Below are 17,920 nucleotides of genomic sequence, written 5' to 3'. Positions count from 1 at the left end.
ACCTTTTATGACTATGTTGTTGAGGGTTGTTATCGTAAAGGAATGCTGGATTTTGTGAAATGCTGTTTCTACATCTATTGAGATAATCATATGATTTTTGTTTTACTTCTGTATATGTGATGTATCACATTTATTGACTTGCTTATGTTAAAACATCCCTGCATACCTGGTATGAAACCCACTTGATCATGATGTATTATCTTTTTGATATGCTGTTGGATTTAGTTAGCTAGTATTTTGTTGGAAGATTTTTGCATCTATGTTCATCAGGAATATCAGTCCATAGTTTTCTTTCTTTGTTATGTAATTTCCTGGTTTTGGTATTAGGGTAATACTGGCTTCATAGAATGTTTAGGGAGGATTCCATCTTTCTATATCTTTTGGAATAGTTTCAGTAATATTGGTACCAATTCTTTGAGTGCCTGATAGAATTCAGCTGTGATTCCATCTGGCCCTGGACTTTTACTTACTGGCAATTTTTTTTAATTACTGAAAAATAAAAAAAAAATAACATAGGGGGAATCAGTGGAAAAAACCTCCTATAATGGCAGATACCACTGCTTGTTATTGATCTGTTCTGGGTTTCTATGTCTTCCTGATTTAATCTAGAAGTATTGTATATTTCCAGGAATGTATCCGTCTCTTCTAGATTTTCCAGTTTGTGTGCATAATGGTTTTTATAGTAGCTTTGAATGATCTTTTGTATTTCTGTGGTATCAGTCATAATATCTCCAGTTTTGTTTGTAATTGGGCATATTTGGATCTTATTTCTTCTTTTGTGGGTTAATCTTACCAATGGTCTATTGATTTTGTATATCTTTTTAAATAATTGATTTTTAGTTTCATATCTCTTTGTATTATTTTACTTCAATTTCATTTAGTTTTGCTCTGATCTTTGTTATTTCTTTTCTTCTGTTAGGTTTGGGTTGAGTTTATTCTTGTTTCTCTAGTTCCTTGAGATGTGACATTAGGTTGTCTATTTGTGGTATTTCAGACTTTTTGATGTAGGCATTTAACGCTATGAACTTTCCTCTTAACATTGCTTTTGCCGTATCCCAGAGGTTTTGATAAGTTGTGTTACTACTACCATTCATTTCAAAGAATTTTTTAATTCCGTCTTCATTTCATTGTTAACCTAAATATAATTTTCAGGAGTATATTATTTAATTTCCATGTATTTCTATAGTTTTGAGGGTTCCTTTTAGAGTTGCTTTCCAGTTTTATTCCACTGTGGTCTGAGAAGATACTTGATATGATTTCAATTTTCTTAAATTTATTTAGACTTGTTTTGGTCTATCTTGGAGAATGTTACATGTGCTGATGAGAACCATAATAGTGAGAAGCTTTAATATTCCACTGACAGGACTAGACAGATCATCAAGAGAGAAAGTCAACAAAGAAACAATAGACTTAAACTATACCAGAGAACAAACAGACTTAACAGATACTTACAGAACATTCTTACTGCTTCTTTTGTTCCACTTAGGACTGATTGGCAGTAATGATCAGAAGAGAGAGCTATTGTACTAAAGAGGGGTCAGAAACTTATGACCTACAGGCCAAATCCTGCCTGCCATCCATTTTCTATGGCCCAGGAACTAAGAGAAAGATTATTAGAAATGCAGATTTTTTAGCCCCATTCCAAACCTACTGAATTAAAATTTCTGGGAGTGACACCAACAAATCTACCTTTAAACAAGCCCCTCAGAAGATCTGTATACACTTGCTTAGAGTTTAAAGTGACCAGATATGAGGAACGGAATTCTCCAAGACAGGCATAGAGCAAATCAAACATGACCTGGAGCAATTGGGTTGTGACTCAATTTTCTCATCTGTCACATGGAGATATTAATAAGGTTGTCATGAAGATTAAATAAAAACACACAAATTTATGATATACACACACACAACTGACAGCACTGTAACAATATTATGTGCTCAATAAATATTAGTCCAAAAATGTCTGCCTCCACAATTGGTGATATTTTCAATGGTAAGGTTTTGCAAATTAATAGCTATTATATTTTAATGGTGAGAGAAGAAATTTAAAAATTGATATTTCATGACACATAAAATTTCAGTTTCCATATGTAAATTTATTGGATCATGGCCACATCTATTTGTATTATCTATGGCTATATAGAGGCATAAAGACAAATGTGAGTAGTTGTAACTGAGACTGTAAAGCTCACAAAGCCTAAGATATTTACTCTCTCATCCTTTACAGAAAAAGTCTGCAGACCTCTATAAAGTAGGGAAATTAAGAAGATTAAATAGTTGCCTAAATGTGAGTAAGTGGGGATTTGAAAGAGTAAATCATGTGAGTATAAATTTGTGGAACTGCATCCTGTGTTACATTTATACGAAACAGTACAACTGTCTTCAGACTACTTCCAGTTTTCTTGGATTCTGACAGTGGTCTTTGGGCTAGTTCTCTTTCATCTCGTTTTTGTACACCTTGACCCCCACTCAGAATTAGTTTCTGATGTGACAACATCCCTTCCCCCAACATCTGTACTTACACATCTTTATGACTCTTGTTACCAACCTAATAAAGATCACCATGGTCTAAGCCAAACAGTAAGAGAACTGGTGTTGGGTACTGCCTATTTTTCTGTATAAAAGTTGAGGCAGAGATACTTCAAGTGAGTTGCCAATCCTTAGAAGACAGTTTAGATTGTGACTAAACTCAGATTCTCTAGCATTCACTGCAGTGCTTCTCACTCTAGTCCAGACTGCCTCAGTAGTCATCTCAGCAATGTCACAAGAAATACATTAAGTAGGAATAGAAAAGATGTATACTATTCCTAAACAAAAATATATAGTAATTACATATTTATATTGTCAGTAAGAATTATTTCTGCTAGCCATAGTCTCTAGTTCTAAAATATGTTTAAACATGTACAATTATATCTGCAACACAATTTAGAATGAAATATTTTAAAGATATTTTTGAAGGTTTCTGTGAATGCAAGCAAAAAAAAGGTGGGTTCAAATGAAATCATCTTAATATAAGAAATAAAAGATATGAAAAAAGAAATAAAGGATATTAATGAACCTCGAGCTGTGATTTTTGCATATATACCGTACATTAAATAATATTAACCCCACAGTTGAGTGAGATGTAGGAAATTAGTTATTTGCTGTATCCAATTCACATAGTACAATTTGTTACAAAGTTTTAGCTTCCTGAAATTAAAAAGCAAAAATAACACCAGCAAAAGCCTTTAAAAATCACAAAAACATAGGGTAACTTATTATGGAATAATATTATTTTAGAAAATTATATTTACTCAAATACCTTCTAATGCATTAACCAAAAGTCTAAGCGGGAAGAAATTCTTACAGCGCATTGACAAACGTAGATAAAGGCAATCTCAAATATAGGTAACAAATTTAATCGCTTTGTAAATTCATCAACTTGACACTGTACATTTGATTGACATATGAAGGATAGCAAAAATACTATATACATTATGTATTTAGGTCACAGAATTCTCAATAGATGCTCTTTCTAATAAAAAAGTGAATTAAAATAATGGATGAAATCAGTTTCTAATAATACTATTCTTTGTTTAAAATGTGCTATTTTAGGTATGTCTAAGAAAATTGAATGTCTGTAATCAAACTCATATGCCAATCAAAGGTATGAATTTAAGCAATACATTCCAATTAATAATAAATCACTGACCAAGAAGTGTAAGATTAAGAAACATTCATGAAACAGAAACTGGGTTACTTGAAAGATTTGAGTGAATGGTCCAAAACAATAAAATTTATCTGTTTCCACTTATCATATATGCAGCGTTCAGTAGGTAATTTATATTTGGACATGGATAAACAAAAAAGCTGGTGGGAGCCTCTTTTTATTCTGCTCAACTCAAGTGTGTTCTAGAACTTTGTGTGAGGAAGAAGACCAAACATCCCTCTCATACCATAAAATCTGAATAGAGTAGAGAATGCAAAGCCAGAGATCATAGGTTTGATAAGACAGCTCCACAACAACAGCTAAGTACAGTTCTAATGATTTTATTTTAGGAAACATATCCTAAAATACAAAATTATGTTTTATAGTTTTAAACACTGGAGTTTCAAAACAACTTAATTAAGGAAAAAAAAGGTACAGAGAAGTGCCATTCATTCATTCACTCATTCATTCAAAGTTCACTGAGTGCTTACTATACTTTCAGCACTATAAAGGCTGAGCACAAGCACCATGAAAACTAAGCATGGCTCATGTCACCCAAGCAAACAGCAAAGTGAAGGAATTAACAAAAAAAATTTGATATTTCCTTTAAAATCTGTTATAAGCAGCATAAAATTTTTATAACAATAATTTATCTTGACATAAATTAATCAAATGATCTTATTTTAAAAGTCAGGAGCTCTGAGGTACGTGCCCTGGATTTTCAACCACATGCTATCAACTTTATGATGTATAGAAAATCACTAAACTTCTCTGGCCTCACTTTTCTTATATACCTATAAAGAATTTTGCCTGTAATACTAATACGACTCCAGTGCGAATACAATTCCATGAAATAATGCATATTAGAAACTACTCTGTACACATTTAAAATAATATACAAATTTAAAAACAAATTATAAAAGTATATTTTTGACTTACTTACATTTACTACATTGTGTCAAGTCAAATTCTAATTTCCTCATTTTCTCTAATCATCACAATATCTTACTTCACCAATGACAAAGTAGCTACAGTTCAACAATGAGTTTCTACATTTGAAACTTTTTTCTCTTTAAAATAATTTTGAGATGCATTAAAGAATAATTACTTAATGTTCATTTGACATAATTATAGTTCATAAAACAGTCTCATTATTAAAAAATGAATATACTACAGGTTACATTATTGGTGTCTTTTTATGTATTTTAGGGCAAGGAGTGAAATGATTAAAAATTGTCTTGCATACAGCATTTATTGCATAGGACTAACCACTAATTGAGAATCCTATATTTTTCTTTGATATTTCAATATCATTTGCATTTTTGCTGTGTATTTTCCCATTGCAGTCACTAGGATACAAACTCACTGAATTTCACTAACGGGTGATCAGCCCAGTTACAGTTGCAAATATTAAGAATTAAAGAAGAAAAAACACTTGGGGTTTATAAGAAAGAAAATAAAAGTACTAAAGTAGTATTTGAATATATTTACCAAAAAAGTAATTTTTAATTCTTTTTTGCTGCTTATTCTAGAATTCAAAAGAAAGTTTAAAAATTAATCGTGTAAAATGTCAACATAAAAGCTAAAAGTTATTCAATTGGCAGAGGGCTACTATTCTATTCAAGGCCTTTCATTATTTTTCCAAAAGTTCAACTTTATCAAAATTACTCAACAAAGTTTCAGTTCAAAAACACAATTTCCTAATATTTCAAATGCTATAAAAGCATAAAAATAAGAATAAAATATAGACATATTCCATGCCACAAGGATGGAAATCATTAATCAAGTAGAAACCTTGAGAAAATTTTGGAAGTCATACAGACGAGAATCAAGCCTAGTAAAACAATGGTCAATCCATGATCCAAGACGGATGAACGGAAGCCTTTGAAATAAACAGATTTTCCCCAGAGAACCCTAAACTAAATGACACATGATCCTAGAGCAAGGATAGATTGGAGGTGAAGTGGGTGAGGGCAGAAAAAGCCTTTAATAACTATACCATGACTCTGCACACTGCCCTGTGGCTGCAAATTTCATTTATTTCATTACCTTTCCATGGCAAATATAGCATACCAGGTACAGCAGGGCTTTGCCTGTTGGGATTCTCAAGGTACAGGGATTGTGCCAATTTAGAAGTGATACTTTGCCCTGGTAACATGAAGCTGACTCCACAAACTCAGAAGTCAAACACTTACTTCTCAATATTCATCACATATTTAGAGTGGCTACCTGTGCCAGGCAAGTTTGTTGGCACTGAGAATACTGCAAAGTTAAAGTCCCCCTTTTCTACAGAGCTGGCAATGAACAAAGAAAGAGGTAGATATATATTTCACAGGGTGAAGTACTGTGGAGAAAAATCAAACATGGTAAAAAGAAAGGATGTTCTATGGTTGGGCTGTGGCTACAATTTTACATGGAGTAATTACAGTGGGCCTCTTTGATAAGGTAATGTTTGAGCAGAGACCTGAAGAGAGTTTGGGAGTGAGGAGTGGAAATAATGTTCCAGGAAAAGAGAGTTATGCTAGCAGCCTGAGGCAGGGCTTTGTTTAGTATGCACTGGGGCCAGGAAGAATACAGTGAGCAGAAGGTAGCAGGCAGATAGGACAGTGACAGGAGAGGATGTGTGTATGTGTGGAGTACAGATGATGCAGGGTGTTGGGTACAATTGTAGGGGTCTTTGCTTTCACTTTGGATGAGATGGGAAGCCATTGGAGGGTTCTGAGCAGAGATGTACATGGCATGGTCTGGTTTACACATTCAAACAATTATTCTTGCTCAGATTTGTCTTTGGGAGTGGGGTGGGGGATGAGGGGTTGAGAAGGAAAGGCCAATTAGGGGTTCAATGCAATAAACCAGACTAGATGGTGTCTTGGACCAGTTTGGTGAAAGTGGAGGTGGTAAGAAGAGGTTGCATTGTGGATATATTTTGAAGACAGAGCCAAATTCCTGATGAATTGGATGCAGGGGGAGGAAAGGCCAGGAGGATTCCAAGGTTTTTAGTTTTGTTAACTTTAATAATGTGTTAGTCATTTGCTACAGTGAAGAAGGCTGGAATAAGCTGGTTTGGAGAGCTAAAGCAGGGATTGGGTTTTACACGTTAAATTTGAGATGCTTATTAAACATCTGCTAATATATTTGACTACCAGGCTGAAGCCTCTTTGGTGGTCTCCTCACTGTTTACTAGGACAATTAGAACTCTGTTATAGATACTTGGAAGTTCAGAGGCACCTCCAGAGGCTGGAGACAAGTATGATACATGGGACAACTGTGGGGAAAGAAATCTGAATCCCCTGAACAGTACTGAGGATGCTACCAAAGGAATGCAGACTAGGAATGCTAGAGTGGGAGTGGCCCAGAGAGAGACCTCTCCCAGAAACCCTGCCCTGAACTCCCTGCTGCCTGGCATCCTACTCATTGCATCTTTCATAGACTTTTCAAGAAATGGACAGATGGGACTCATAGAAAAGTAAAACTCCCCTCTTTATCTAAAACTAAAATTTAGAAGACGATCAATATAAAAGTCCAAAAACAAACCAATGGATGAAAACTTGAAAAAGTGGAACTTTACTGAGGAATCAGAGCAAATGTTTCTCTAAGAGACAGCCATATTATACAGTATTACAAGAATTTGGGGAAATCACATTAAAAAGAAAACTGCAATTCATATTCTTAAGGGGTTATGAGAAGACATTTCTTCCATGAAAACAGGACAACCTGCTATCACAAAATTTTGTTTTCAGATTATTCAAATTTACCTGGATGAATAATCATATAAGAGTAGCTTTGAGATTTCGAAAAATATTACTAATGGAAGGTGGTGAAGATGATGATAAAAAGTATGAGAAGGTAGGTACAGAAAATTCAACATACATTGGGTAATAGAAAGGAGAGGTCAAAGTAGGTAGGTGAGAAACAATGATCAAGGATAAAGAAAGACATGCCTACAGATCAAAACAACACACAAAGAACTAAGCAACTTTAATAAGACACTGCCAATTATCCATGTCTTTATACAATTTTTTCTTTTATCTTGAATACAAGGAAACATTAAAGACATCCAAAACAGACTCATCAAAATTACTTTGCTTTTTAAAGAATAGTTTTGAGGTGGAAACACAAGAAGTGCTAATATACAATTTCTTAATTTATTTTAGACACTCCCTATTATCTTTTATACACCATAACCACTAATTCATCTTAGGATCACAACTTTTACTCTTCACTAAAAACTGAAACCTAGGTATTGATGGGACGTATCTCAAAATAATAAGAGCTATCTATGACAAACCCACAGCCAATATCATACTGAATGGGCAAAAACTGGAAGCATTCCCTTTGAAAACTGGCACAAGACAGGGATGCCCTCTCTCACCACTCCTATTCAACATAGTGTTGGAAGTTCTGGCCAGGGCAATCAGGCAGGAGGAGGAAATAAAGGGTATTCAATTAGGAAAAGAGGAAGTCAAATTGTCTCTGTTTGCAGATGACATGATTGTATATCTAGAAAACCCCATTGTCTCAGCCCAAAATCTCCTTAAGCTGATAAGCAACTTCAGCGAAGTCTCAGGATAAAAAATCAATGTACAAAAATCACAAGCATTCTTATACACCAATAACAGACAAACAGAGAGCCAAATCATGAGTGAACTCCCATTCACAATTGCTTCAAAGAGAATAAAATACCTAGGAATCCAACTTACAAGGGATGTGAAGGACCTCTTCAAGGAGAACTACAAACCACTGCTCAAAGAAATAAAAGAGGATACAAACAAATGGAAGAACATTCCATGCTCATGGGTAGGAAGAATCAATATCATGAAAATGGCCATACTGCCCAAGGTAATTTATAGATTCAAAGCCATCCCCATCAAGCTACCAATGACTTTCTTCACAGAATTGGAAAAAACTACTTTAAAGTTCATATGGAACCAAAAAAGGGCCGGCATTGCCAAGTCAATCCTAAGCCAAAAGAACAAAGCTGGAGGCGTCACGCTACCTAACTTCAAACTATACTACAAGGCTACAGTAACAAAACAGCATGCTACTGGTACCAAAACAGAGATATAGATAAATGGAACAGAACAGAGCCCTCAGAAATAACGCCACATATCTATAACTATCTGATCTTTGACAAACCTGACAAAAACAAGCAATGGGGAAAGGATTCCCTATTTAATAAATGGTGTTGGGAAAACTGGCTAGCCATATGTAGAAAGCTGAAACTGGATCCCTTCCTTACACCTTATACAAAAATTAATTCAAGATGGATTAAAGACTTAAACATTAGACCTAAAACCATAAAAACCCTAGAAGAAAACCTAGGCAATACCATTCAGGACATAGGCATGGGCAAGGACTTCATGTCTAAAACACCAAAGGCAATGGCAACAAAAGCCAAAATTGACAAATAGGATCTAATTAAACTAAAGAGCTTCTGCACAGCAAAAGAAACTACCATCAGAGTGAACAGGCAACCTACAAAATGGGAGAAAATTTTCGCAACCTACTCATCTGACAAAGGGCTAATATCCAGAATCTACAATGAACTCAAACAAATCTACAAGAAAAAAACAAACAACCCCATCAAAAAGTGGGTGAAGGACATGAACAGACACTTCTCAAAAGAAGACATTTATGCAACCAAAAAACACATGAAAAAATGCCCACCATCACTGGCCATTAGAGAAATGCAAATCAAAACCACAATGAGATACCATCTCACACCAGTTAGAATGGCAATCATTAAAAAGTCAGGAAACAACAGGTGCTGGAGAGGATGTGGAGAAATAGGAACACTTTTACACTGTTCGTGGGACTGTAAACTAGTTCAACCATTGTGGAAGTCAGTGTGGCGATTCCTCAGGGATCTAGAACTAGAAATACCATTTGACCCAGCCATCCCATTACTGGGTATATACCCAAAGGACTATAAATCATGCTGCTATGAAGACACATGCACACGTATGTTTATTGTGGCACTATTCACAATAGCAAAGACTTGGAACCAACCCAAATGTCCAACAATGATAGACTGGATTAAGAAAATGTGGCGCATATACACCACGGAATACTATGCAGCCATAAAAAATGATGAGTTCATGTCCTTTGTAGGGACATGGATGAAATGGGAAATCTTCATTCTCAGTAAACTATCGCAAGAACAAAAAACCAAACACCGCATATTCTCACTCATAGGTGGGAACTAAACAATGAGAACACATGGACACAGGAAGGGGAATATCACACTCTAGGGACTGTGGTGGGGTGGGGGGAGGGGGGAGGGATAGCTTTAGGACATATACCTAACGCTAAATGACGAGTTAATGGGTGCAGCACACCAGCATGGCACATGCATACACATGTAACTAACCTGCACATTGTGCACATGTACTCTAAAACTTAAAGTATAATAATAATAAAATAAAATAAAATAAACTGAAACTTTAGTTTTAAAGTTTCAAAGTTAGAGGAAAAATAGAATCAAATATAGATTGGGAAAAATGAGATACATGTACTTGTAGTTAACCCACAGTGAGGGCAGGAGGATAGTCTTTTGTTTCCTCAATCTCCATGAAAAGAGGGAACTTTAAATAAAAAATAAGGGAACATATGATCTTGGTAGATAATAGAAATGAAATAGTAAGTTAGGTGATAGTATTGTTTTGTTTCTTAAAATAGTTTAGTGGTGATGATGTAGTCAAAGAGTAACAATTAAAAACAATAGAACTGGGTAAGGCCCAGTGGCTCACAACTGTAATCCTAGCACTTTGGGAGGCAGAGGCAGGAGGATCACTTGAGTCCACAAGTTCCAAACCAGCCTGGGCAACATGGTAAAACCCCAGTCTCCACACACACGCACACAAAATTATCCAAGCATGGTGGCAGGCACCTGTAGTCCCAGCTGCAGGAAGCGAAGATGGCCTCAGCCACCTCAGTCCCAGCTACAGGAGATTTCACTTCAGTCCCAGTTACAGAAGGGTGAGGTAGGATGATGGCCTGAGCCCAGGGAAGTCAAGGCTGCAGTAAGCCCTGATCATGGCACTGCACTAGAGCCTTGGCAACAGAGTGAGACCCTGTCTCAAAAACAAAACACAATAAAACAAAACAAAACAAAACAAACAAACAAAAAACAGAATGGAATTGGGCTGATACCAGCAAATGCTAAGGCTGTTGTGGAATCTCTGATATAAACATCACAGGAATTAGGCCTTGTGATCAATCTAGTGTTTGAGAAAGACATGCCTAATAAACATTAGTTTCTAAGAATGATTTACTGCAGCTACCACTATTAATATTTAATACACATATAATATGTCAGAATTGAAACGAACGTATTTCTTCTCTCATTTAATTAGCATTTTCCCAACAAATATGAAATTTATTTGGTATATTTTGTGTAAATGTCTTCTCATAACCCCTTAACTGGCCCCTACCCAGTTCCATTGTTTTTAATTGTCCTTTGACCACATCATCACCACTGAACTATTTTAAGAAGCAAAACAGTACTGTCACCTAACTTAGTATTTCATTTCTTTCTTTCTTTCTTTTTTCTTTTGAGATGGAGTCTTACTCTGTTGCCCAGGCTGGAGTACAGTGATGCGATCTTGGCTCACTGCAACCTCCACCTCTCAGGTTCAAGCAATCCTCCCACCTCAGCCTCCCAAGTAGCTGGTAGTACAGGCACCTGCCACCATGCCTGGTTAATTTTTGTATTTTTAGTAGAAACAGGGTTTTGCCATGTTGGCCAGGCTGGTCTTGAACTCCTGACCTCAGGTGATCCACTCCCCGCGGCCTCCCAAAGTGCTGGGATTACGGGCGTGAGCTACCGTGCCTGGCGGGGTTTCATTTCTATTATCCACCAGGATTTTATGTTCTTTTATTTGTTCTTCAAGCCAGGTGCTTATCAGAGTATTCAAGGGTGTATATATTCTTTCCTTACCTGCCAGAAACTCACACATCAAAATGGAATCTGTGATAATGATGAAGTGTAAATGATGCAGAAAGAGCTAATTCTGGCTGGGACACTCAGGGAGCACTCTGCATGGAGGATGGCATTTGAGTTGCTCTGACCCTTTGATAGACAGCTCTTCATCAATTGGAAAAAGTTTGACAAAAAGTACTTCAACAAAGAGAAAAACTGAAAATAGGTATGAAAGTATATAAGAGAAAGATATACTAAGAGAAGTTAGTAGTTATTGATAGCTGGTAAGTGAAGTTAATCTGCATATGATGCATAAATCTCATATACAAGAGTCCTCCCAAATGGTCCTTTGACATCTAATAACAATTTAAGCATCTCTAGCAATAGTAAATTTTAAAGAGAACTAAAATACATAGATTTCAGAAGATATATTTTTTATGGGGAACAATCATAAACTAGTCTGACACGTAATTTAACAAAGTAATTGTAAAAAGTAATACAAGTTTTAACCATGTCTAAAAGTAAAATAAAACAAACAAACAAATAATAAAAACAGCAACAAACAAAACAAGAAAAATCCCAACTACCGATCTGAGGCTTGACTTACTGCCCTACCTAGAAACTTCTGTGATACTGTCCGTCAAGTGCATCTTCTCCTTGTGATTGTCATTCCTGGTTTAGCTTGTACTGAAAAACATTATAATTGCACATTGGCTCAGTGACTGACATTGTTGGTCTTCTGTGTTTCTATGTAGTTTAAAAGACACAGACATTTTCAAATTCCGTAGAAGTAGTTGAAGAGTCACAAGGCATATTATTTTCTCCCTGAAAGATTTAGTTTTCTACTCTTTCCCATGTAATTTGCTGTAACAGCACTTTATTGGTCAATAAAAACAACTTGATTGATTTTTATAAAAATCAATCTTTTATAACAATCTTTTATAAGTCTTTTATAACAAAGATGTTCATAAATTAAATGCACAAAATTATTTTGCCACCATTATAAAGTGATTCAAAAGGATTACTTTCTGAAAAAAAAATATTTGCTGTTGAAGTTTACATATGAAAAAACTATCGCATATATACATACAAAAACAAAATAAATTGGCCAATGAATAAATGTATTTGTTAAATGCCTTAGTAAGGCCATATATAAAAACAAGGACTTTTTAAGATCTATATATCTAATTTCAAGTTATGGTTACAAGCTTTAGAACATATTTTTAAAGTTTTTAAAGTAACTGCAAAACTAATAAATTTAGAACATATTTTCCAAAATTTAAAAAATATCTTCAAAACTGCTTTAATAAATAGAATATGAGGAATAGTCATGGCCTAGTAGACTTGAGGCTTATAAGAAAATCGGCACAAGATGCTTTTGGCACTAAAAGGTTTGGTGGGGTGCTGGCTGAATTACTAGACAGTTGTCATCCTGTACACTAAGGGGAAATCTGAGGGAATTCTATTTATTCTTTAATATAACATTCATAAAATTATTATGCATCAACATAGCATTATAGTTATACTATACGTATACATATGCATATAGATACACATTTTAAGCTGAATTTATTAAATAATAAACTTGCAAAAGAAAGTGTTTATTATCTGCATTGCATGTTAACTATTTAACCTAATGTAGTCATAATAAAATTAAATTAAAAATCCCTGAATAAATGAATAAATGAATGAGTTCATGTAACCCAAGGAATAGAATTTACTCTTAATTATAATAATTAATTTTAGTGGCTGCTTGGTTAAACAAAAGTAAGCTTAGTGATGAAATGCAATTGAATTTTCTTGAATACAAATAACTTTTATATTAAGATGAACAGAAAGAGAGCATCTTGGCATGAATTACCATGTAAAATGCATTTATTGAAAAGAATGAGATAGTAATTTTGAAATAAAAATAATTATATATGAGACTACTGATGACAGTAAGCCAACAAATGAATAAATAAATGAATAAAAAATGAATAAAAAGGCTGCTGTGGTGGCTTACACTTGTAATTCCACTACTTTGGGAGGCCAAAGCAGGAGGATCGCTTGAGCCCAGGAGTTCGAGACCAGCATTGGCAACAGAGGAAGGCCCTATAACTACAAAAATTAAAAAAAAAAAAATTTTTTAATTAGCCAGGCACACCTGTGGTCCTAGCTGCTCAGGAGACTGAGGTGGAAAGATGGTTTGAGCCTGGGAGGTTTAGGTTGCCATGAGCTGTGATTGCACCACTGCACTCCAGTCTGTGTGATAGAGACTCTGTCTCAAAAATAAATAACTCAATAAATAAATAAGTGAATGGATGAATTAACACAAAACTATGAAGAGTCTATTTGAGTAGCTCCAGATTGGTAATGTGAGGACCTCTGCAGATCCTTCTCCCCAGCAAAACAACTACAACTAATAAAAATTATTTTTTTAAAAAAACAGCCATTTAAAGTATCTGAAAATTGTCTGAAGTGTATACAGCAAATGTAGAAACATCTGTTAGAGAAACTCTACTAAATTTTTATAAGAACAGCAAGAGACTTGAGCCACAACCAACTTCCTTTCTTCTCTGCTCCATGCTCAGCAAGATGCAAATTCTATTCTTGGTAGGTACAGCCAAGTGAATGGGCTCTCTCTCTCCCCAGTTCTGAAAGACTACAGTATCAGTCCCAGAGGGAACGGCTACCAACATTTCTTATCCCCATTTCCAGCTCCATGGTGCAGAAGCTCCATTATAAGTAACTGCTGTTGAGTGGTCAGGAGCTCCCTGTCCATGAAATCTGTTGGATGGCAGGTATGTGGCATATATTGAAAGTTGGGTGGCAGATGACAGAAAATTTCGTTGTCAATATTTATGCGCATCTGTTTGAATGCTACTGAAAGTTCACTAGAGAAAATATATTATGCACCATGAAAGAATAGCCTTTTAAAGTAGGCACTTAAGTTTCTCTGCTAATCTTGGACCTATGGCTGAGAGGTAAAACTGAAACTGCTAGTTCTCTTTGTGAGCTTAAAAAGCAGTCTTTTCATCTGGTCATAAAAATCTCTTACTTTGCATCCTAGGGATAGTTAGTCCAGACAGACAGATATTAAATTCCAAGTAATCTTAAATTTCAGAGTTCCTGTTTGGATTGACTTATACGGATTAATAAGTACCTATATAATTCTAATTTAGAGAAATAAAGAATCCCCAGAGAAGAAAAAAATTGAACTTCTAAAACTTTGAATATGTCTTAAAAAAATTCATTCTCAAGAAATTACTAACCTAGAAGCATTTTTATGTATGAATAAAAGTTCACACAGACTGAATCACTGGAGATATCAAACAAGTTTGATAATTTTGGCTAAAAAAAGTTTTATGACAACCACAATGAGATACTTCATTCCCTTGCAATATGATGGCTCCTAATCAAAAAGACAATAACAAACATTGATAAAAATGTGGAGAAATTGAAACCTCCATTTATTGCTATGCAGCTGCTTGGGGAAAGTTTGGCAGTTCCTCAAAAGGACAAACATAGAGTTTTCATGTGACCCAGTAATTCCACTCCTAGATACATAAACCTAAGATTTGACAACGTATGTTCACAAAAATATCAAGAATTTTGTCCATAGTCTTTAACTTTTTGGAAGCTCTTTCTACCATAGCCCTTTCCTTATACTAGAAAAGGCTAATTTTCTAACCCTTGAGCAGCTCCCATAGTCCTACTATGAATCCTTATTTAATACTGATTTGAAAAATTATAATTTGTTGAAACAGATTTTATAACCGTACTAAAAGATGATGCGGGAAGGTACAAAACCAAGACTAACCAGAACTTTGATAATATGCAATAATATGCAATATGCAATAATCATATGAAGTTTAAAGAATAGTAATGCTGAATGCAAGAGGTTAAAACAGGCTAGCAAATCTCAAAAACAGGCTAGCAAATTTCAAAAATAGATTTGTCATAAAAAATTCACAGCTTTCTGAATTATCTTCCATAAAAGTTTCTGCAATTTGATGTTTTATTCCTCTCTAGGATAAGCTCAGCAAAACCAGACAACTTGTGAAATCTAATCAGCCAAATTGCCAAATGAAAGTTCTCTTGATAATTCTAAACTTTTCTTATTGATGTATTTATCTATATTTATAAACTTTCTATATAGACCTATGTTATTTTTCTGGAAAGAATTTCAAAAGAACTTTTGTCAGAGAAATCTATCAAAACATCCAGATAAAAAGAAGAAAACATAAAAGTGGGTCCAGGCAAACTCTTATAATCACTTTTTCAAAAGATTGAAGGTTGTAAATTAGGATCATATGCTTTATCATGCCATGAGCTAAATATGGATAACTCTGAGAAGACTTTTCATAACAAGAATAAATATTTAATGCAATCATGCAAATCATTTTTAAAATGGTTATTTTTATTGGTTGCCTTTAATGCTAGCCAGAGAAAGAAACAAATCATCACTTTGGTATTTAAGAGTTGAGTCTTTGAGAGTAATGTTTTTTTAAGCTGTTAAGAATCAACCATCCCACAGACAACACCTTATAATACAGCCAGGTTCAAATTCAGTTGGCACTATACCATTCAAGCCAACATCCTGTCCCATCCAAGCCAATTCCCACCTTTTATAAGCCTTTCTATAAAAGCATATTTATTTACTAACATATCATTTATTATGATGTCTTAAAACAAACTTCAATGGACAGTTACGAAAAACTAGTTGAAAAATTGTAACTTCGTCAATTTAGTGTCTTGTTATTACTTTGATATAAAAATTATTTTTTATATGTGATACTTAAAAGGTAGGTATGTGCAGCTTTCATATGTTGAAAAAATAAGAAAATAGTAAGGTTCTGTTTTTCAGAGTAATGCTAACATTTATTGTAGAATAATCTTAACTTATAAAACCTGACACTTTCTTTGTGAAAATACAGATGAACAAGAAACGTAGCAAGTTCATTTTAGTTGCTATATTCATCAACCAATCATCCCTACTAAAAAAATAGTGATGAAAATTTATGGGAAATCCCAAAGGAATTAAGTTTGCAGGATTCAATTCAGTTGGCTTAGCAGCAGCAAAGTGTTAAATATTATCAAGAGAGCTATCTAAATTCAATCCTCTGCCACCAAATAGTAAAACAAAGATAAAAGTAATTTAAACTGGCTATGGGAAATTTTAGAGTATTGCTATATATTTAGGCTTCAAGGAGGGCTTTTAATGAAGTAAAAAATATAATCATAATTTTGCCAATGAGAGTGTGCACTTGACAACATAATTTTCTCTTATCAACCATTACATATGCCCATTACAAAGTCATTCTTTATGACAGCAATTTTCTTTATAAGTAAATACAAAATCTTCCAAGTTATTATTAGATATGATTTAGGCTGAGGATGAAGTTTTAAAATAAAATATTGCTGATATGGAAAATATGACAATAATTTTGCTGGGCTTAACAAAGGAAACATTTATAAATTAGCTATTCTTAGGACTTCATATCACATACTCCTTTATTTTAATCACAGTTCTTCACCAATTTAACAGATCAAGTAGAATGTATTATTATTATATTGATCAAGATGAAGATTACTTTTAGAAAAGTTGTATTCACCCTTATCTCTCTTCCCTTTCCACCCATACCAACACCACACACATGTAAATTATAATTTCTCTACTAAAAATAAAAGAGATTAGAGGAATAGGGAAAGAACTGGCAATAAAGTATTTCATTTAATAGTCAGTTATTCTCTTTAACATGGCTAAGACAAAATGTGGCTTCAGTTTCCCTTGGCTAGAAAGGCCATTCATTGAACTCCTTCAATAAGCTAAAATGGTGTTTAAAGAAATTATGACAGAGTACTTAAAAATAAAGTGATAGATATATACATTCTAACCAAAGTGAAGAAAATAATTGAAAGTGATTATATTTTACAGGTCTTTCCACTCTATTTTTAGTCTGAGTCCACAAAACCCACCTGTATTCTCATTACACTATAATCATAACAAGCACAAATAACCTACCATTATGGGTAACGCTGTCAAAGGGATAGTGAGTTTGGCCAGCCCTACAGGAGAGCAGTTTAAATTTTATCACCAAATCTGCCTAAACACCAGCATTATTTACTTACACTTTTACTCTTTAAAGGAACTTTACCCACGTTTCGACTGTGAACTCATCCAAAGTAATAATATTGATGAAATTGGCATTATAATAATATCCCCTAAAATTATCCCACATACAATCAATGGTACAGACAAAAATAAATACCAAAAATAGATTATCCTATATAATTTTTCAACTCTATTTCTTTTTCATAGAAAAAAT

At 34.3% G+C, this 17,920-nt stretch overlaps 1 protein-coding gene across 40 annotated transcripts in view; it reads right to left on the bottom strand.

The window, feature by feature from the left end:
• Positions 1-17,920, bottom strand: part of RIMS1 (regulating synaptic membrane exocytosis 1) — a 516,521-nt gene that overhangs the window by 284,135 nt on the left and 214,466 nt on the right. The gene's annotated exons all lie outside the window — the stretch shown is intronic.

This window comes from Pan paniscus, chromosome 5 (assembly GCF_029289425.2).
Source record: "Pan paniscus chromosome 5, NHGRI_mPanPan1-v2.0_pri, whole genome shotgun sequence".
NCBI lineage: Eukaryota > Metazoa > Chordata > Mammalia > Primates > Hominidae > Pan > Pan paniscus.
This window is presented reverse-complemented; position numbering and strand designations above follow the sequence as displayed.